Source organism: Macaca nemestrina, chromosome 6 (assembly GCF_043159975.1).
Source record: "Macaca nemestrina isolate mMacNem1 chromosome 6, mMacNem.hap1, whole genome shotgun sequence".
Classification (NCBI taxonomy): domain Eukaryota; kingdom Metazoa; phylum Chordata; class Mammalia; order Primates; family Cercopithecidae; genus Macaca; species Macaca nemestrina.
The window spans coordinates 45326873-45350242 of NC_092130.1; positions in this window are offsets into that span (position 1 = coordinate 45326873).

Sequence of the window (23370 nt, forward strand, 5' to 3'; positions counted from 1 at the left end):
AGCAATGATTGATTGCTAAGCAAACCTCACCCTGGAGCAAGGCGCCTGAGACAGCTGCGCTCTCTCACCTGGCCTGCACTATGCTCCTGGCCAATTCAGGTGCTGTGGCTGGTGCCCCAGCATAAGGCTCTGGACCAAGATGACTGATTCCTCTACAACTCCCCTTGCAGGCTGGATCCTCACTGTCAAAGTGGACTCTCCCGGCCAGGCACTGCTGAGGGTTAAGGGAAAAATGCATCTAAAATCTTAGCCCAAAGCCCTATCCAAGGGACTCAACAGAATATGGCTTAACACGGCCAATTTTTGTTCCTCTGAACAGCAAATGGATGCATTGAGCCTCACTCTCCGCCAAAAGCTAAAGCCAAGTCCACAGGTCCACATTGTCCACAGATTGGCAGAAGCAGGGGCCGAAAAGGGGGAGAGTTAAGCTGCCCCACACCCAGTAAGGTCCTAGAACACCACCCACACCTAAATAGTTTAAATTGGGTTTGGCGTGCACTGAATTTCAGCTTGTACCCCAAAGTTCCAGTCCCCCAGGGGATACTGGTCTAATGAGGCAGCCCTCAGGCTAATGGTCAGAACACCATCCCTAAGAGAAGTGAGTCTGTCAAACAATCCAGTCACAGGGCAGAGCCCAGGGGCTGGGACAACCCTCCTCCCCTCAGCCAGTGCCCAGGATCCACCAACATCCGTGAGGGGAGCCTAACCCCATGCAGCAAAATTCATCTTTCCGGGGCAAGTCCCTCCTTGCTCCTGCTCACTCTTCCCTACTCTACGTCCAGCCCCTTCAACCTAACCTCAGCTGGAGCTATGCCAGAGCATCCACTACACACTACACACACACACACACGTGCACACACCCCACAGGTAGACACAGGTGAGCCGTGGCAGTCTCCTGGGCAGGACCACCCTTTGCCCAGGTGGGGCTGGTCCAGGTGACTCAAGAGCAACAGCTTAAGGGGAAGAGCCAGAGGTAGGCAAGCAGACAGGGGTGGCTCCCATGCTGGTGACTCCCACTGCTCTGTCCAGACCTCCCTACCGAGCCCCACCCAAAGGCCCACTCCTCACCTCCTGCTGGATGAACCCCAAACATGGCTCATCCAAATGGAACTCACTTCTCTCCCTTCCAGACCAGCTCCTCCACCAGCACCTTCAACTCTGGAGTGGCTCTGCCCTCACGCAAGCCCCTCCTCCTCCCTCTCCTTTAGCATTCATCCCATTGGCAAGTCCTGCCCCTCCTACCCTGCTTCTCTTCATGCCTCTGCCACTGACCAGTCCCCCCTTCTAGACTCTTCTTTCACACGTGGCCAGGGTGATCTTCAAATGCAAATCTCACCCAGTGTGCCTAAAGCCAAAGCCCCCTCCAGGTACAGTCTCCTGGGCAGCTCACAGGGGCTGCAGCTCCAGCCCCTCTCGCCTGCCCCCGCCCCGGCCAGCTCTCACACATCCTCCTTTCACTCTCTTCTCCAGCCATGCTGACCTTACCTGCACCCCCTCATCACGAGGCCCCTGCACATGCTCTTCCCCTGCCACAGTCACTCTTCCCAGCCCCTTGGCCTGGCCCGTAGTCTCCATGCTTCAGGTCTGCTTTCATGCAGGATGCCTCCCTGGCCACACTGCTCCATGCCCAGCCCCACATGCCACCCTGCTTGTCCCTCCATCCCCCTCACTGCACCACCCAGTACCAGAGAGACCATCCCATCCTCAGAGAACTTTCCACTGGACTGCGAGCTGCCTGAGGGCAGGCATTGGACTCTGCCCTGCTCCTCGCTGCTACCCCATGCCTGGCTGACAGCAGGAAGCTGTGTGGGGGCTGAACAAGTGAAGCAGCCACTGATAAGGCAGGAAGCGGAAGTGGGCAAGCAGTGTGAGGGCTGAGGCCCATCCACTGTGTATAGGGGCTGCCCCTCAATGGCCCACGGCATTCCCTCCTGGGGGCTGGTCACCGGAGGAAGACATCCCCTCTGGGGATGCACCATGGGGCTGGTGCAGCAAAGGGAGGTGAACTATGAGACAGGAGATTCTCTCGGCGGGGCCCCAGCCCAGGGTCAGGAGCACACAGCACAGGCAGGTCCAGTCTCCCCTCAGTTGCTCACAGGCCCGTCCAACCCACCAGGAAAACCTTCTGTACAGAGGACACTCCTAGGAGAGGAGGAGGCTGTGCTCACACCACATGGCCTTGCCTCTGGGGGTCAATGCCTTGTGTCTGACCCAAACCCAAACCAACCAACCTGGCCTGCCCCAGAGCTTCCAGCTCTGGATTTCTGGGCTTCTCCTGCTCCTACAGGTTCCACCCAAATTCCTTAGGTCTGAATATTCCTTGAGTCTATCAGGGCACAAGTCAGGAAAGTAGGGCTGAGAGGTAAAGCACAAGTCACAGACTCAATGCCCCTTCCCCACAGACCAGACCCCAGCCCCTACCTAGAGCCCCCACACCTGAGTGGTCCTCCCATGACTCAGGGATGCCCTTCCCCAGCCAGAGACCTGGGGTGGGCTGGAGGGTAACATCAGCCCAACTGTCAAGGACAAAGTGCAAGCTCCACTTGCCACAGTATTATTAAAAGTCAACTGTCTCCCAGGGTGGTGGTTACATGGTGTTTGCTTTATAATAATTTGTTAAACTGAACATTTTTTATATGTGTTATATTTCACAATTTTGCAAAAAAAAAAAAAAAAAAAAAAATTTAAAGACAACTGTCTTCATGGAATGTAAACCCTTGTGAATGCCAAAACTCAGGCCAGTGCCAGAACCACCAACTAGGCTTCAGGCACTGATGGAGCCATGTGTGGAGCCGCCTAAGAGGGCCACACCGCCCTCAGGGCCTGTCACTGCAGGCCAGTGCTAACAGGGGAGAAGGCTGTGCTGACTCCCAATTTAGCGACTTTGTCCCAGGAAATCAGAGAAATCTGGGAGGGTGGCACACACTGCTCTCTAGACTACCCCACCCCCACCCCATGCCTCTCTCCAGTATCCACGCAGCCTCTGGACCCCAGAGGCCCGTGACACCCAGGCAGCAAAGTCAGGGATGAAGCGGGGTCTGAGGCCTCCCTTCTGGAAGAGAAAAAGCTGCACAGAAAGCCAACAGTTCACAGGGGTGTCACACTGGCCCCAGACACACAGAAAAAGGCTCAGCCCCACTATTCAAAGAAAGGCAAGTCAAAGCACAATCAGATACCCTTTCACCCAACTAACTGGCAACAACTAAAAGAGAAGTAAAGACAGGAGCAGGAAAGGAGAAACGCCCTCTCACATGCTGAGGAGTGGAGTACATGCTGGCCTGCCTCTCTCGAGGGCAATCTGACACTATCCTAGCCATGCATGCCCATCCAGCAATCCCACTTCAAGAAAATGCCAAAGGAGACAAAAGGATGGGTTTGCAAAGATATGGGTACACTCACATTCAGAGTAGCAAAAAGTCGAAAGGATCCTAAGTGTTCATTAATAAGAGACTAGGCATGTAAGTTATGGTATGATAGAACATTCTGCTGCTTATTCAAAAGAAAGTAGTAACTCCTTAAGTATGATTGAAAGATGTCCAAGATTTGGTGTTGGGGGGAAAGACTGGTTACAGAACAGTGTAGTATAATGTGATCTCATGTATGTTTGCAAAGTGTATGTGTTTATATATGTGAGTATTCATTTCAGCATACACATGCATATAATTCACAAAGGCAAAACTATCTGGAAGGATAAATACTTAAGAGTAGCTATGGAGAGGGCATATTATGAGGGAAATTCACTTGCTCTGGATGGTTTTGATTTTTATAATGACCACATACTATCAAAGAAGTGATAAAGACATCCCATTAAAATAAAGCACTATGTACCCCCAAAAGGCCTAAATCCACAAGGACAGGAAGAACATAAGAGAAAACCATAGCAACAAAATGTTGGAAACTGGAAAGCAGATGGATGAGGGGAACTGACTTAACAGACCTAAGTAAACTAAATCCTAAGTCAGCAGTGAAGAAAGCCAAAAAGCCACCTGACATTTGCCATAGAATTATACAAAGCCTTAGGAATTAGAGGCACCAGAGACCTGTGGGAGGAGGGGTTGAGAGCAGGAGGGCCGGCTGAAAGCCCTTATCATCAGCCTTTAGAGGTACAGATGCCCTCTCCAACTCCCTGCAGCCAGGTGACTGCCCCCCTCCCTGCTGATAGAAGACTAGAGGACTTTCTGGGAAGAGTTAAACAGAAGGAGTCTGGTTTGGGGGACACCAAGCACAGATGAGAGGTAGAGTACCATACTGAAAACAGAGAAATTGAGTGAAAGTTTACATTCTGAATGTCAAGGCCCCCTTGACTTTTTCCCCCATCAGATTCCCATCAGGCTGGCAGCCAGGTGAATGTCCTTAAATCTGCAGAATGAGAGGGGGCTTCTCTGAGTCCTCCAGCCAGCCCTAGAAAAGAGTCAGAAGTTCCCCAAAAAATATTGCTGTTCTGTGAACAACACACACACAGTGTTCCAGTTTCTTAGTGAATATGAATGAACAGGCAAGAAATACAAGACATTAGAAGAAATTATCTAATATGAAAGACAGAGAACAAAGAAAACAGAATAAAAAAGCTATTTGGAGGAAAGATTCAATGCAAGGAGAGAAAACTTTAAAGAATAATAGTGAATGCAATGAGAAATGATCTTGCTTCCATGAAACCATAAAGGATGCTACAAGGCAACAACATCATGCAGAGAACCAAAAAGAGTTCTTGGAAATTAAAAATATGATAGCAAAAATGAAAAACTCAGTAGGAGGGATAAAAGATAGTGTTGAAAGACTCTCCCAGAAAGAACCATAAAAGGAAAATTAGAGGACTATGCTAAGAAGTCCAATATCCAAACAATCAGATATATCAATTATTGCCACAAAAATTCTTAATAACAACAATATCACAGTGTCTTAAAACAACAAGCATTTATTGCTCATGTATCCAGATATCTGCTAATCTTGGTTGCTCCACCTGTCTCTCATTCCTTCCTGGAATCAGTGGGCTAACCTGGGCATGTTCTTCTCATGGCAATGGGGGCAGGCAAGAGCAAGAAAGCTCAGTCACTTTCAGTGGCTTTCAGTCCTCTACTTGTATTGATTACCAACACCCCCTTAGCCCAGAGGAAGACATATGGCTGAGCCCAGAGTCAGAGTAGGAGAGGCCACAAAGTTACATGGCAATGTGCATGTAGACAAGGAACAGGCTGTTTTTGCAATCTACCACATAAGAGTTCAAAAAGGGAGGCAGAAAATAGAAAGGATAGAAAGATAGATAGATACATGATTCTAGTAGATTTCCTAAAACTAAAGGACATGAGTTTCCCAACTGAATAGCCCACTGAGTGCCTAGCAATGAAACAAAATAGAATTATACCAAAATCATACCAAATGTCAGTTTCAGAACATTGGGAAGTGATACGATTTGGCTCTGTATCCTCACACAAATCTCCTCTCAAATTGTAATCCCCACATGTCAAGGGAGGGACCTGATGGGAGGTGATTGGATCATGGGAGTGGTTTCTCCCATGCTGATCTCATAATAGTGAGTTCTGATGGTTTTATAAGTGTTTGGCAAATCCTCCATCATGAGCTCTCCTCTCTTCTACCACCTAGTGAGGAAGGTACTTGCTTCACCTTCACCTTCTGCCATGATTGTAAGTTTCCTGAGGCCTTCCCAGCCATGTGGAACTGTGAGTCAATTAAACCTCCTTTCTTTATAAATTACTCAGTCTCTGGCAGTTCTTTATAGTAGGGTGAAAACGGACTAATATGGGTCCAAAAAAAAAGGTACTAAAAGCCTCTAGAGAGAAAATAATAACAGGTTTCACACAAAATATCAGGAATCAAAATGGCATCAGAATTTTCAACAGCCACATCAAAAGCTAGTAGGTAATGGAGAAAACCTTCAAAATTCTTAAGGAAAATTACTTCCAAATTGGAATTCTATACCCAGCCAAACTATCGAATTAAGTGTGATGGGAAAGTAAAGAGTTTATAACATGTAAGTGCCTTTAAAAACATTACCTGCAATGCACCCTTTCTTGGGAATCCACAGGGAGTATGCTCTGACAAATGAGGGAGTAAACCAAGCAGGAAGGCATGGGATTCAAGAGACAGGAAATCCTACTTGGAAGATAAATAAAACTAATTACCAGGATAATGGTGAAGGAAAATCTCAGGAATACATATGCACACCCGGCATAGAGGGTAACCAGCCCAGACCAGAGCAAGTCTGAATGTTCCAGGCGAGATTTTTCTCAGAAACATTAACCTAGTATATACCTAATGCATCTAAATACATTGACAGGAGATTTATACAGCTGGAGGACAGTGTGCAAACAAAATAATGACAAATACACAGAAAACTAAGCACATAACAATAATTATTAATTATGGAGGAACAAAACATTGTGTAGCCAAAAGAAAATGCTCATAGTCTCATATGACATAGCCCACATAACTGATTTATCAAAACACAGAACTCTTTTGGGAGCATAGGGGAGTATCATGAGGGCATGGGATGGAGCATGTGGGTGAGAAGTATAAAAGAAAGCTGGAGGCTAATCTCCCACAGTGAGAAGTCAATAGGTAATGCTCAAAACTGAACCTTTTTTTTTTTTTTTTTTTTTTTTTTTGGTATTTTTAGTAGAGATGGGATTTCACCATGTTGGTCAGGCTGGTCTCAAACTCCTGACCTCAGGTGATCTACCCACCTCGGTCTCCCAAAGTGCTGAGATTACAGGCATGAGCCACCGTGCCCAGCCTCAAAACTGAACAATTTAAAAGTAACAATACAAACATGTTTTATAGAGTTATAAAAGTAAATACTCTTAAAAGTCAGCTAAAAGGACTGAAATTGCCTTTCTCTGGGAAGTAGAAAATGGAGGTAGATGAGTTGTGTAAAAGTGTATGGCACCTCTCCCATCTCTCTCTTCCTCCTGCTCTGACCATGGAAGATAAGCCTGCTTCCCCTTCCCCTTCTGCCATGATTATAAGTTTCCTGAGCCGTCCTCAGAAGCTGAGCGAATGGCCAGCACCATGCTTCCTGTCAGCCTGCATAACCATGAGCCACTGTGGCCTCTTTTCTTTATAAGTTACCCAGTCTCAGATATTTCTTTATAGCAGTGTGAGAACAGACTAATACATTGTTCTCCAAATATTTATTGAGCACTTAACTATATTAGGCACTATATTATTTGGACTTTATACAGTATCAGCAGAAAAAAATAAAGATTTAGAAATTTAAGAAAATAAATACTAAAATAGCTAATTCCAACATGTTTTCTTTTTTAAAAATAAAATGTCACGCAGAGGACATATGAGGAGGTATGGCCCCATCAACCCCAGGCTAGGGAGGGACCATTCCAGAAAGCTGAAAGCCTGTGAGTAGGTCCTCTGCCTGCTTCCTGAGCTGGGAGCCTTGGTCATGCTTGCTGGTAGGCACCTCTGGCCCTGCAGGATCTGCCCTATGGGAAACAGGACTCTCCCTGGTAGGATGTGATTGCACCCCAGAGGCTCATTTTGGGATCCTTGGCTGGGAACTGCAGAGGGACCTAGTTAGCCTGGGCCTAGTGAGGCTGGGGTGATAGAGAACATTGCTGTTAAAGTGGGGATGTTCTCTGGTGCCCTGAAGGTGTCCCTGCAGCCTGCACCAGGCGTGAAGCACCCTTTCAATCTTGACTAACAGTTCTTCTCTGGGGGTGAGTTTCCAGACTCTTAACAGGTGTGAGCTGAGGGTCCGCCTGTCTTCAGCAGCATAAAACGGTGGAAGGAGAACAGGATGGGAAATCAACTGGCTCTGAGCTCTGCCACCACCTGGCTCTGTGACTCTGGAAAAGTTCCTCAACCTGTGCAAGCTGGGGTAAGTGGCCCTCATTCCAGGCCTGCGGGGAGGATTCCTGGAGAGATATACTAGCGTAGTGCCTGGAGCGTGGTAAGGACTCCACAAGTCCTCATCCACTTTTCAGAAAGGAGTCAAAGGCTTGCTTTCTGGCAGGGCAGCTCCATCTCCACCCTCCTTCAAACACAGCCAGAGCTGACTACATCTTATGACCTCAGGCACCAGAGGACTGAGAAGTCAGGAGGGTGTGGGGGTGAGAGGAGGAGCCACCGAGTTGAAAGGATGATAACACTGAATAAAAAGACAATGCCAGGAGGTCCCTTACCAGAAAGTCAGCAGATTCTTACTGGAATCATGTTCCAGAAGCAAAGGCAAACCACAGGCACGTATCAGAAGGGGGGACACTTCCTTGGGTCACACAAGGCAATCTCCCAGGGGAGACAAGGCTAGTCAGAAGGCCTGGGACCAAGCTTGCTGCAAGGTGTTTGCTAGGAAGCAAAATCTCAGCTGCAGGGAGAAGAAATGCAAATTAATACCCAAAAACCAAATTCCTTCTTTCTTACCTAATAAATAGACATTTTAAAATGTATAATTCATGATGGTAGTGAAAGATGTGGGGAAAGAGACATTGTTAGACTCTGCTGGTAAGGGGGTAGATACAGCCTTTCTGTAAAATAATTTGCTGACACATATGAGACTATAAAACGTGCACACTGATTTAGCAATGGCTATAAAAACTGTAAATGGACATAACTCTCCAACTCAACAATTCTGCGCCTAGCATTTCTCCAGTTCTGCTGTGCAATGACACCAAGACATAAGGATGTTCACTGAAGCATTTAAAAAAAAATGCTTTGTGGCCGGGCACGGTGGCTCACGCCTGTAATCCCAGCACTTTGGGAGGCCAAGATGAGCAGATCACCTAAGGTCAGGAGTTCGAGACCAGCCTGACCAACACGGCAAGACCCCGACTCTACTAAAAATACACAAATTAGCCAGGCATGGTGGCGTGCACCTGTAGTCCCAGCTACTCGGGAGGCTGAGGCAATAGAATCCTTTAAACCCTGGGAGGCGGAGGTTGCAGTGAGCCGAGATCGCACCACTGCACAGAGTGAGACTCCATCTCAAAAAAAAAATGCTTTGTAATTTTTTTTAAAAAGAGTCCATTGATAAAAGACTAGTATAGCTATATCATGAAGCTGCCATGCTAATGTGGGAAGTTGCCCAGGATACCTTATTAAATAGAAAAATCACTGTTCATACTGTTACGAAAGTTATGAATCAATTTATCCTTAAAAGGTACACACATATACACATGCGTGCACACATGCACAACTTCTGGAAGGATACCTAAGAAATTAGCAGTGGTTATTTTAGAGAGTAGAGGATGGAGGAGTCTTCAAGTTCTCACTATATTTTCTTCTGTACTGTTGAAACTTTTTACCATGAATTTAGTAACTTTAAAAACGCATGATTTAGCGCACCAAATCCACCTGCAGGAATTTATCCCATGGAAAACACGCCTCACACCCAACAAATATTTGTTAAAGAATAAACGTGAGCAGATTTGGCCATGAGGTTGTTCACTGCCAGTGTTGAGGAAAACAGAAGTTACAAGCAGCCTAGGTTCCAACCAATGAGAAGATGGTCTGCAGCCCTAGAGATGATGTTGTTTAGGACTATTCAGTGACAGTCACCGGCATTCACAATAAAATAAGAGGAAAAATTGGAGTTATAAAAATGTTACATAATTTGTCGGGCACGGTGCCTCACGCCTGTAATCCCAGCACTTTGGGAGGCCGAGGCAGGCGGATCACCTGAGGTCAGGAGTTCAAGACGAGCTTGGCCAACATGGTGAAACTCCGTCTCTACAAAAAACACAAAAATTAGCTGGGAATGATGGCATGTGCCTGTAATCCCAGCTGCTCGGGAAGCTGAGGCAGAAGAATTGCTTGAACCTGGGAGGCAGAGGCTGCAGTGAGCCGAGATTGCACCACTGCCTGGGTGACAAAGCGAGACTCCATCTAAAAAAAAAAAGTTACATAATTAGCGTGATCCCACTTTGTTTTACATACAAACGTGGTGAGATCATTAGAATATTTTTTCTTCATATTTTCTGCCTTTCCACAATAACCATGTACTACTTTATAATAAGTAAAAACTTTTTTCTTATAAATAAATGATAAATCTAGAACAAAATCTTGGACAAGAGGCTGCCTCTGTAGCTAACAGTTTTCCTAATCTCAATAGTGATTGAAAGACTCAGTGGTGCAATGCCATCAGGTTTGGATCAGTACCAGTTTGTCCCACAGCACCAAGGGAGTAAGGGACTGGTGCGGTCTCAAACTGCAGGCTGTGGATGTGGTCTCAAACTGCAGGCTCCACATTTCAGAAGGCCCTATGTACCAGCCCTGTGCACCTCCAGGAGGCCAGTAGGACAGAGGGCTAGAGCAGTCTGGGACCGTGGCAGCAAGGAATGGGACTGAAATGCATTGTATCAGTGTTCCAGGTCTGTCCCACTCTGGCCTGCTGGGGAGCGGTGCAAGCGCCAACCGCTGTCTGACTCTGTTATCTTCATGAATGACAACAACCCCTGCCCTGCCTACCTTGCAGTAGGGCTGATGGAAGGAGCAAATGAGATGCCTACTATGTGCCAGGGACTGGCAAAGTGCTATATGAATGTGAGGTTACTCCATGTCCATTCCATACCCCAGAGCCAGGACAGACACCGGAGGTGACCCCAGGAATGTGGTAAGGTGCGTTTCCAGCAATGCGCCGCCCCCACTCCTGCCCCTTCCCCCCACCACCTTTCAGAGCGCCCAGTCACACACACCTGCCGCTCCCTCCCTGACGCATCTTTCAAGGAAGTCAGAGTCCCAAAGAAAAGCAAACCCCTTGGGCAGCTGCTGGAAGCAACAGTAGCCCTACTGTCCCAGTTATGAGAATCCCTTTGCAAAGAAAGTTTTTATAAAGAGAAAGGCAAAGAGAAAAGGGGGGTTATGACAACAGAAGCACAGAGCAAACCATTTCAAGTCCTGACACAGGCAAACTGGTTCTGAAAGTCACCTGTTTCTGAACAGGAACGCAAAGCCCTGTCCTGTCATGCCACACAGCTGGGTCTCTGTGCATTGCCAACTGACTTATATAAGCTCTTCAAAAAACCCATTCGTTTGAGTTCCCTGTTTGTGCAAATACTGTCAGGGGCGCATCCGAGCACCCCGGCCATCCATCATCACCAGTGCATTTCCCAGGCTGGCAGTGACTCACCCCAGCCCGAACCCACTGTGCATTCTGCAGGCGGCTTCTGTCACCATGAGGCCTTGCAGCCTGTTAATGCCTCTTTCCCATTTATCAGGCCCACAATAGGCCTATCAGTGATGCTGAAACCCTGAGCACTCCCATGGAGAAGAAAAGAGCCGGGTGACTGAGAGGATGTGTGTGTGTTTATTTTCACCATTCAGCCCAGCCACAGCGTGGGTGTTCAGAGACAATTCCTCTGCTCTGGCAGCACATCTGCCCTGGAGAGGAGAGAGTCATGGGTCTACAGGCCCCTCACAGGGAGCACTCACACCAGCCCAGAGTGAGAATTACAAAGAAGGAAAAAGCTTGGGGACCTTGATCTCTGCTCCCAGTTCTCATGGGGCAGTGAGACCCTAAGAACCCAGGGTCAGCAGCCAGTCAGTGTGAGGGTGGAGGAGGCTCGCTCAAAGCCTCTCAGAGACTCCCATATCCACGCCTAGGGTCAGCCACACCCACACCCACACCCACACCCACAGAAGATCAGGCCTGTCCCAATCAATGCCAAGTCACTTATTTAACCCCCAGGTAGGAATTCTTCTCTAGAAGTCCATTTTAAAGAGGAAATACAGACATACTGATTTGCAGCCTCAGAGCACAAGTTCCATGAACCAAGAATGGTTCAAATGCACACACACACAATCCCATTCTGTATTCAAGAGACCCGGCTGCCTTGCATCCAGTGCTCTGGCTTAACACATCAGTGGAAAACACACAAACCCCATTTGCATCCCTGAAAATGAACGACACGCACTTAAGTTACATATTTGACATGATCTCAGATGAGCAAACAGTACAACATGCCCTGTTATGGTACTCTTAAAATGTATGCTTCAGTGAGCCTAGATTGCGTCACTGCACTCCAGCATGGGCACCACAGCAAGACTCTGTCTCTCAAAAAAAAAAAAAAAATGCTTTAAATTATCAGAAGATATTGATCTTTGCTATTTGTGTACATAAACAAATACAGACACATTTAGACATACATGACTAAGGCAGAAATCCCAGCTAATGTTCACATTAGGCCACTGATGCCAATACTACCCAAAGAGCCTGGGAAGTGTTGAAGAACAACCCACAACATGATCCTCACTAAATCAGCACCCTGAAAAATCAGCAGGATTGCTTCCGCAGCCTCCCAGGCAACAGAACTGGGAGGTCTACCCAGGGAGCACAGGTCCTTTTGCTTTCTCCAAAGAGGGTTTTCCAGGAGAGCCTGGGCCCTAGCCACAAATCTAGGATGAGTTTCTCATTCCAACAGGAAAGATTTCAAGCAAACCCAGTTATTATTGAGGTTTTTTCCTATTTATCCACCGTTTCTCTGAGCCAGATACTGTTTCAGGAGCTGGGGAAGCAGCAATGAACAGAGCAGATGCATCCTCACCTCAAGGAGCTGACTGTCTACTAAGTCATTTTACTTTTGCTGATTTGTTTCTTAATCAAGGTAGCAATATCCTTTTCACTTCATGCTTGTGTTGAGTCTCATTTTTCTCAAATATTTAAACCTTGGCTTCAATTGAGATATCTATTAAAAGAGCCACAGGATCCTGTGGTTGGGTCCACGCTGAGTAAAGAGACCTGTGAATTATAATGCTGGGTCCTATTTTCTGTCTCTGGGTTCCTCCAGACAGGTCAGACGTCAAAGTTCAGCATACCTGAATTCCCTCCCATCCAGCTGTGGGAAACCTTCGAGCATCAGACCACCTGCCAGGAATCCAGAGAGACCTTCAAACATCCAGCAAGTCTGGAGATGTTTCTAAGGATGCCCTGCAGAAAGTCAAACATTAGAAGTGTTTCTTGGAAAAACACATCACCAGATAAAGATAATTGATTTTTAGGGATCTAATCGTGGGTTCCAGATTATTCCCCAAAAGGGAAATAAGGAGGAAGGGCCATGCTTTCCGGGGCATGAATCTCCAGCAAGGCTCTGATCTGGCAGAGCCCAGAGGAGACACCAAATGAGGGGCAGCTCTGCACAGCTCAGCCAGCTCGACGTGGCCAGGGACAGGCCACACAGCCCTGTCACCAGTGACAGAAGAAGAGAACAGAGTGGACAACTTCCCCTCTCTGGCTTTGGCCGTAAGTCTTCCTGCTGAGCCTCTCACCCGGCCTGACTTCTGAGAGAACACCCCGCTCATCTGAGAAAGGCCAGCATTGCTCCCCCAGCAAATCAGGGGGAGAGGGAGCTTTCCCAGGCTTTTAATCATTCTCTGATTCAGCGCCCAAAAACCCAGGGACAGGAAGCCCAGTAGAGTTTGCTCAGAACTGAGATAATATATTTTCTAACCAGAAAACACATCTCAGCTAGTTACCACCTCATTCATCTTTCCAGAGTGGTTATAATTACAGTATTCATTTCATAATTGCTGCCTATTTGCAAATACAAAATCCCTGAATCTTAAAATAAATTACAGTTCTCTTTTCTATTTAACAGCCATTGTGCTGCTAGTTTACAAAGAGGAGGCGATACCTCCAATTATTATTTTAATAACAAGCCTAAGGTGAACAAGACTTGAGTTTTCAGAAGACGACGTGACTTATTAGCACAAAAGAGAATTACTGAAAATAATTTTATTGAACGACTCAGTTACGGATTTCTCAATTCTAGGCTCAAGGGCCAATGACAGCAACCTTTGATCTGCCCTTTTTCTGGCTTGCTGCTGACCTTGGCACAAATCATGAGGCGGTCCAAGCTCACTGTGGTCAGTGTGCCTCTCCCCGCCACCCGGGGCATCTGGTATTACTGACTTAACCCAGTGATTCTAATTCTTTAACGCCAATCTATAAAGGGCTCTGGAGGAAAGTGTGTGTAGTATGGGGTGTTATTTTGTGTCTAGGGGCTGTGGGGAAACAAGTGGTGAGCTGGGCCTTGGATGTTGGCACTAAGGCAGGCAGAGGACAGACATGCAGCTGAGGCCAGGGCAGCGGGACCCAGCCAGGCAGAAAGGCAGCAGCAAGTAACAGGTTTAAACCTTACTTTCGACGTGCCTTTTGCCTGTGAGTGAGGCCAGCAGCTGACACAGCTGTCAGAGCCCAAACGAGAATGTTCGGAACGACTCCGTGCTGCTATGCAGAGAGGAGGGACTGACAGAGTCACTCCCAGCCCGCAAGATGTTTGAGCCAGGTGTGCCCAACAAAAGGCCATACCACCGTGCTACCACCTACAGAGCCCGTGTTTGCTGACAACGGGAGGGGCCTCCCAGCCGACGAGGAGCTCACTCCAGGCTGCAGGGAAAACAAAGCCTCGCCTTCTGAGACAGGCACCTCCTTTCCCGTAGGGGGCTGCATGGAAGTCTCCAGCCCCCGATCCCTGCAGGTGTTCCCAGACAGCACTGCTCTCAGACCAAGGTGAACTCAGGGCCCCATCTGAGGGGCAGCGTCACCTCCAGGAGGCCAGAGACAGGATCATGGGTTTATCCCACGGTGGTCCTCCCTCTGCCTCACACCCCCAGACTGCTGTCCCTGCCTGCCAAGGCCACCTCTGACAGCCATCAACCCAAACACCTCTTTGCAGGGGTTCCTGGTGTGAGATTTAGGGATGTCACTGCCAGGAAATCAAAAACTCCTGGATGTCATTCACAGGGAATGAGCACTTTCTATGCCCCAGGCTCCAAGCCAAAAGCCAGTGACACATAGAAGGACAAACTGGTCCAAGTCCCTGCCTTCAAAAAGCTTGTAGTCTAATGTGGTCTGGAGACCCCCGCTGTTCCTACCAGTCACATGCCCTTAGCCAAGCCCCTCACCCTCTAGCCTTGGCCCTCATGCAAAGAGGGAGACAAAAAGACAAAATGACTAGATACAGATCCCATACTCTGGAGCAGCCCAGAGATGCAGTCTGGCCTAGCATTAAGAGCAGCCCCGACAGACTGCCCGAGTTCGACACTTTATGCCTGTGTCCTGCATGTCAGATGGCAATAAGAAGAGTAGCTGCCTCGCAGGGCTGATATGAGAAGTAAATAAGTAAACATCTGCCAAATGCTGTGCACAGTGCCTGGCACAGGCTGAGTGCTTATTGTCATCATTATCATTGTCACTCATTATATGACATGCTGGGGACATGACAGTAAGGACGAGACAGTCCTTGTCTCTGAGGAAGGTGGAACTGCCTGTTTGCCTATTTTGCACAGTGTGATAATTGCTTCCTTGAGACCCCCCCGCGCCCCTGCAAACCCCAGGCTTGTGGGGATCAGAGAAAGGCCCCGGAGGAGAGCCATCCTGTTGCAAGCAGTTGAAGGCCAAGTAGGTATTAGGCAGGCCAGGCAGAAGGAACCACATGTGCAAAGGTACAGAGGCCAGAGGGACAGGGTAGGCTGGCAAGAATGTGTGAGGTGCGGTGCTCTTGCTGGGCCACTGTGAGGATGAAGAGGGTCTGCCCATCAAAGGCCACTGAAAACTTAGCCACTCTGCAAGAGCAGGGATTGTCCGCTATTTGTTTTTCATTCAACTCCAAAATAAGTATGTGGAATAAGCATTTACTGAGGCCCCACAGCAGCCCTGGACTGGGTCCTGTGGGGCAGATGGCCAGAAAAAGACCTCGTGCCTGGCTCAGTGAGACCACAGATCCCAGACAGAGCCTGCCTGCTTCAGCAGAGGTGCTCACCCATGCGGGACCCAGAACTCACGCGGCTCTCTGCTGGGGCCTGCCCCGTGTCTGTGGCAGCTCTTCTCTGAGACACACACAGCAGCCCACTGTGTGACTGACAGGTCATAGGGCCTCCCCACAACACCACCAATGCCTGTCATCTGGCATGGGGACAGCTCACCAGCCATTTCATAGGCAGGGATACCTTCTACACATTGTAGGGTCCAACTGCTCCTTGTTGGATTGAGGTTGGGGGCTCATGGTTGTAAAGCAGAGTTAGTCTCCACTCTCACGGCTTTCTCGGAGTCCTGCTGCACCTGATATTGCTGGAGGCAGGCAGCCAGGGCATGGGGAAGGAAAGCTGGGCCTGGTGGTCAGGTGGATTGCAGAGTAGAGAGAACTCTGCTTGGGCTTCCCTCACTGGAGCCACAACACCCATCCTGGCCAACATGGCCAGAGTCTGCCCCTGCACACTCCCTCTGTGGCTCTGGGTAACCAAGGTCCGCAAGTGAGGATGCTGGTCAGCCCTTCCTGGTGGAGACTGGAGAAGGTCTGGCAGCAGACAGCCCCCTTCCCAATCCGGGACCATCACCTCCTCGCTGTGGGATATGAGACATGTCACCCTCTCCACGCCTGTTTCCTCACCTATAAATAGGTTTCCTAATAGTCCCTACCTCAAGATGTAGACTGATGATTAAAATAACACACATCAAGGGCCCAGGAGAGCCTGGCACAGTCTGGCCCTCAGTAATGTTAGCTATCATTTACCCCACCACTTTTCTGGAGAGGAAACGCCAATGGCAAAGCTGTTATTGGCACTTCCACGCAGCATTTCCTAGCTTCCTCCACCCCAGGCACACTCGGGAGCCAAATAACCCTGAATACTTCCTGTTTCCTGGGGACAACTCTGAGAAAAAGAAAAAAAATATATTCAAAATGTGGTGGATACTGTTTCTGAAGAAATGAGTCACGCAAACCATCCCCTCAAATCTATTCTAAATCTAAGGCAAGTAAAACGGCAGGCGACGTGTAGTACAATGCACGTGGGGACAAACATACTCACTAGGAACCAAAGTCAAGGCCCCCAGAGCTGCTCTTGTTGTATGGTATGCTCACAGCACTGGGGCCCCGTGCATGTGACGAACGTGGGGGGCACACCCACGCCCCTCTGTAGAGCTGGGGATCCACACTTCATTACTGTAATGCACTACAACCAGGGATTGGATGTAATGGGCTGTTCGTCCGTGACATGCTATTGATGGCGAGTCTCATGTGCAACCTCTGTATCTGCCTCTGGGGAACAACAGAGTATCCTCCACAGTCCAAAGACCAGGAGCAGAGGCAGGACCACAAAGCCCCAAACAGAGAGACTCGGCAGGTGTGTCTGACAGCAAGAGCTTCCCAGAACTTCTGGGAAGCACACCACAGCCAACAGAGAGAGTCCACCTCCCAGAATGCACTTCCTCACACCTACCATAGAGCCCTGGTGGGAGCTCTGTTCCCCATTCTGCCCTTTTTTCTTCTCCACAGGTTGCTGCAGCCCATCTCAGAAGCCAGCCCAACTTGACAGTGCTTGGGAGGATTCAGACATCTCTCCCAGTGATGACCCGGTCACAACAGAGCTATCGTTGAGGCCACCTCCAGCAGGTGGGCAATGTCCCCTTGTAGCTCAGCCAGCACAGAGCCTGAAAGCACAACTCAGCACTACCAGCCAGGGCCCACAGAACCACCATGAGCCCCACACCTTGTAATTAGTCCATGGGCCCGGGCTGGGGACAATGGCCTGGAAAAGCCAGCAAATAAGATATGTGCATTAAAACCAGGTCTCTGTGCCAAGCATGCGACTTAATTACATATCCCGTGTACTCTCTTCCTTCATGAACTCTCACCCCAACCAGTGACGACACAAAGGAGGGATTAAAGACTGCCTGCCGGGGCCAGGGAGGCTAAGTCTGCATCTTCAAAGCAGAGAGGCTCTGCAAACAACACACAGAGCCAAGAGGCCCTCTGCAGCCCCCACAAGAGACAAAGGAGGTGGGCAGGTATTCAGCAGTCATGACCTGTGTGAAATTCTGACTCTCCGTCCATAACACCTTGCAACAATGGTAGCCTTCCAGCAAAGCGAAGAAGCCCAGCCAGCTCCGGTGACGCTCTTGTCCCACGCAGGCCTTCTCTGCATGGCAGGCATGGCCCCAGAAAGTGGCTACCACAGCTCACACTGTCGTTCTCTCCACAACCAGGGCCAGATCATCTGGGCAGAGTAAGCCACTGGCTTTGGCCTGGAAATCTTCACTCTGCAGGGCCACAGCCTCACTCCAGCATCCTCTAGGATGAGGGTGCAAAGCCTTGTCCTAGCAACAGCAATGGGGAACTGGACTGTTGGAGAAGAAAATGTGGTCACCCTCTCCACTGGACAGGGGGTTGAGCTACAGGAAGTTCCCTCTATAAAGCTGAGGTCCCAGTGCCCAGCATGGCCATTTCCCCTGACAGCCTGAGCAGGGCGAGCAGAGTACACAACACAGTGAGGCTGGCTCTCACCCTAAGCTGATCCCCTGGACCCCCAGCCCCCTCGGGAGGACCATGGCCCTCCCAAACCACATCTGGAAAAACCTGTGGTCAGCTCCTAAAGAGGTTAAGCAGCAAGCCTCAGAGAGACCCAGCTACCTCTCCTGGGGCCCTCTGCTGAGGTGTGCTGGATCCAGGCAGAGGAGTTGGGCAAAGGCTGTTGTTACTACGGACTGGGTGTTCCATTTGGGCAACTTCATCCCAATGCTCTATAATGCCCCTTAATCTCAGCCCACGTGTCTAGAGGGAAAGACAGAGATCCCAGCCTTCAAGGATCTGGCCTGGTTTGCTGACAGCAATAGAAGCACAGTTTTGTTGTTGTTGCTGTTGTCGTTGTTTGTTTGTGTTTTTTGTTTGTTTGTTTTTTAAGATGAAGTCTCGCACTTGTCTCCCAGGCTGGAGTGCAATGGCACGATCTCAGCTCACTGTAACATCCGCCTCCCGGGTTCAAATCATTCTCCTGCCTCAGCCTCCTGAGTAGCTGCGATTACAGGCGCCTGCCACCACGCCTGGCTAACTTTTATATTTTTAGTAGAGACAGGATTTCGCCATGTTGGCCAGGCTGGTCTCGAACTCCTGACCTCAGGTGATTTGCCTGCCTCGGCCTCCCAAAGTGGTGGGATTACAGGTGTGAGCCACTGTGTCCGGCCAGAAGCACAGTTTTTTATACCAAGGTGGATGGCTCCAAAGGCATGTGCTGGCAGAAGGGAAAGAGCTCAGAGGGCCAGAAGAGCCAAAGAAGGGCCTGCCAAGGGGAAGGCTCTTCCAGCCTGGCCCCCGCCCTGCCATGAAGAAGTAGACCAGGCCAGGAGGACAGGAAGATATAGAGTAAGTCAGACGTCCTGCCCTTCCCTGCCCTGCAGCCCCTAAAACACGCTGGGCCTGCACACCTGCCAGCCTCAAGGATGGACAGCAGCAGGGCCTGGACTGCAAATTTGAGCAAGAGGCTTCTGGACTAATGGCAGGGCCCCTGGAGAAAGAAGGGAGAACCTCCACATTGAGGGGGCTTAGACCCCTCAGCCCCTAAGCCCTAACGGAGGCCCTCACCCATGCCGCCTTTAATGTGCCCGCCAAAGCCGGCAGCCTTGAGGCCCTGTCTGCATTCCCAGGTCTGCTGAGGTCCCAGAACTGCAACTGTGCTGTCTGTCATGGTGGTCGGGGCCTGGTGGGCACCCCCCATCAGATCCCCCAAGCTGTGGTGGGCACACCAAGCCCAAGAGGCAGAGACTTACCAGGGCCACACAGCTTGTGCTTCTCACTGCCCCAAACACCAGCATCCACACTGCTGGCCATGCTGGCAGGGAGGGGAACTCTTTGGGCTGGCAACCTGTTGCCTGTGGTCCAGGCCACTTGGAGAGCCAAGGCAGCCCCAGAACCAAAACGAATGCACTCCATCCACTGGAGACTGTGGCAAACCATTATTCCTGCCACTGTGATGTTAGTGATCAAACAAACTCCTCGGCATCTCTGTTTCCTCATCTGTGACATGGTCCCTCTGTCACCCCCACCTGTAAGGGAGGAAAAGGCAATGCAGTAGAGCACCCTGATCAAAACACACATTTTGACTTTCACTCTGGGGTTCCTTTTTATTAACAGCAGGCTAAATCTGTGATTAAAATTAAGTACCAACATTTAGGAATGATTTACCATCTCTATAGATTTACAGCAGATTTAAAGAGATTTCTGTAACAACATCCCTTTCACAGTTGGCTTTCCAAGGCACTTTCTTCAGGAAAGCAAAGCAAAGAAGAGACTGAGCACTGAAGGAGGAGGGTTGGGAAGGCCTGGTCATGCTGGGGAGGAGGAGTCAGGGAGGCCTGGCCATGCCAGGGAGGAGGGGTTGCGGAGGTCTGGCCATGCTGGGCAGGACAGAGCACTGGGAGCAGCCCTGACACTGCACTGCCAGCACACAGCAGCCTCCACCCCACGTGGAGGTGGGCAGGGTGGCCCAGTGGTGAGACCACCCTGGCTTCCTCCATTCCCACCACTTCTCTGCTAAGCCTCCCTGGCAGCAGCAGGCCCATCTCTAAGATGGGAGTCACACTGGCACCCCTCCTGGGGTTGGTGTATGGAAAGCACAGAGCCTAGCGCGTGCCCAGGCCGGTGGATGCTGGCTTTCACATCAGCCTTCCCACACCAGCACCCCCACTGCTCCACTGAAGGGCCTGTGCTGAGGCTGCCAGTCTGCATGGGGTGGCCATAGGCAAGATGGCACTCTGCAGCCGTCCCCCACCTTGCCCATAAAGGATGAAGATGCTGCCTCCACACTTTGCCACTCCATTCCCAGTCCTCCCCAGTCCCCAGTTGGTTTCCCTCGAGAGTCAGGATGAGCAGAAACAGGAAAGGCACAGAAGGCAGGGGTGAGACCAGTCATGTATGAGAGTCTCTTAGAATCATCCAGCTCCAAATGGTAGCAGTTTAGGGGTCTGGGGGATACAAACAGGATGGGCCAAAGCCTATGGGAGAAGGACCCAGAGTCCCAAGGCAGGCGGATCATCCTAGGTTGGAGCAGCTTCATAACAATCAAGTGAGATGGGATTTCACAAAGGAGGAATCAGGCACAGAAAGAGTAAGGCATCTGCCCAAGGTCACACAGCTAAGTGGTAGAGGCGGGACTGGAACCCGGGCAGTCTGACCCTGGAGCCCTCGCTCCAAATCACTGCTCTGCAATGTCTTTCAACCCCACCCTTCCTTCCCACCTCCTTGGCCACACCTCAGACTGCCCAGCAAGGGCCAGGAGGTGCCAGGAGAGCAGCTCCAGCCTCTGCCCTTCTTCCCTGCTGCTGGTTTGCAGACCTCCACAGCCCAACCTAAGACCCAGCCCCAATGGCAGCCCACTCCCACACACTGCCACCTGGGAGAGCTGGCAGGCTCAGCCTAGGAGGAGCGGCTCGTTCACGGGCTGATAAAGGGGTTAATTAAATACCCAGCCCATGCCCCCTGCCATGACTGGGACACCCTGCCACCTCACTGCCCTGCTGCCAGCCGACAGGCTCAGAGGAATGCCACACAGAATTCGGCAGCGGGCAGAGCAGGGCGAAATCCCTCTTTATAGAGTTATTTTTGCTGTGGAATTTTCACTGGCCTGTAAAATATTTTTATATTTATTACACGTTTAACGGGAGCTCCTAGAACCAACAGGGTGTAAATAATGAAAACTAGGGCAGTAAAGGCCCCAATAAACCTTGCACCAGCCCTTTGATGCTCCCTGTGAGCTCCAATTTCTCCTTCCTCCCCAGACCCCAACCCTTTGCCCCGGAGCAAGCCCAGAAGGCCAGCGGACCTTCAGGAAGCCCATCTTTGGCTCATAGAAAATAGACTCACTCTGTTGGCAGCTGGGGCTACACTCCTGGCAGACCCCACTGAATGTGCTGACCCAGGAAAGGCCTACTGTGTGCTCAGCCAATGCCAATGCTCATGGGAGTTGGGCCAGGAGACTCCAGTGAGGGCCTCCACCTCCCCCATATTCCCAGGTCCCAACACCAGTCCCAAGAGCACAGACATGCATGGAATGGTCACATTCCTATGCCCTCAGGGCCTCACTGGAGAACAAGAAGTCCTAGGAGAAAGCGCTCCATCCATAAATACCAACCTCCACACCTCTGCAGCACCCCGGCTCAGTGTGTCTGCAGCCTAGTGCTGCATCCTATAGGCACAGAAGGCTCCCATCTGCACCCTGCTCCCCATGGCCGCTCATACGATCCACAGGAAAAATCCAGGAGGAATCAGGCCCTTAGATCCTGTCCCAGGCAGGGACACAGAGACACAGGAAGGGTAGAGACCTACCCAGAGGACAGGTGCCAGTCAGTGGCAGAGCCAAGGCTAGCCTCAGAGCTAGAGACTCTTCAGTAAGGGTAAGAGATCTCGCCCGAGCCCCTCCTCAGGTAGGAATCATCTCTCCACATGTCAACAGCAGCTACCCTACCTCTGCCTGCCAAAATGCCCGATGACCAGGGGTCCGTCCCCAACAACCCAACCCTCTCCATTCTGGGTCATCCAACAGTCAGCAGCCGAGCCCAAACCTTCTTCCCCAAAGCGGAGCCCAGCTGCTCCCACCTCTTTACACGTGTCCTTCCCATACCTGAACCCAGGTAAGCAACCCCTCCCAGACCATCCCCAGCTCTGGGAGCATACTCCCCCAACCTGCGCCCCACCCCAACATGATGAGGTGCCCAATCCTCACAGCACCAGGCTGCCTGTGCCTCTCATAATGGGGACCCAGCCCCAGGAGAGCACCCAGTCCCCTAGACCAACCAAGACACTGAATGTCTGTTTGTATCTGGAGGTGGTCTTCACTGGTGTTTTTTTAAGCACTCATAGCATGTGACCAGTTGACCCCAACTTCGTAGCCAAAATCCTGGCTGTTGAGTCTGGTCTGTCCTACTAGACTCCAGGGAAATGATTCCTGACTCAATGCAAGACTCTGCACCTGTGCTGAGCAAAGCGCCCTCACGGGCGGTGGGCACCCTGCAACCCCCTCCTGGGCACCCATGCAGTCAGGGCTGCCCTTCCCTTCAGAGCAGAAGCCTCTGCACATCTGCAAGACTACAAGAGGGGCCTGTCCTTCCCAGATGCTCAGGAGCAATGCCAGCCACACTCCATACGAATCACATCCCATGTCTACCCCACCAACAGAGGTTGAGCACAACCCCAGGAGCGCACAATCCCTGTGGGGCTGCAGACAAATGTGGGGGTGAAGGGTGCGAACTCCGGCGGCTCCTCAGACACGAGTCAGGCTGGAGCAGCTCCTCTCTGGGGACAGATCAAGCAGCAGCTCCTGCCTGCAGCTGCTGCACCACCAGGAGATTCTTGTCTCTCAACCCCCGATAATTATAGTCCCTGGTGCTCAGTTAACACCCGTGTCATTGCAGGGTGTTGGAACAAGCAGAGTCTGAGTGAAGAAAATTAAACAACAGCATTTGACAAGTGGCCCATCCCCTGTGGCACCGCCCTGAGCCAGGCAAAGGGGACAGTCTAGGCCTTGCTGGCCCAGCCGGGAGGAGCCAGCTCCAAAAGGCAGGAGGCAGGAGGCTCTTGGTAAATAGGGGCCACACCCACTTGGAGACCCAGGAGTGGAGAGAAGGGGAGCTACAGGGCC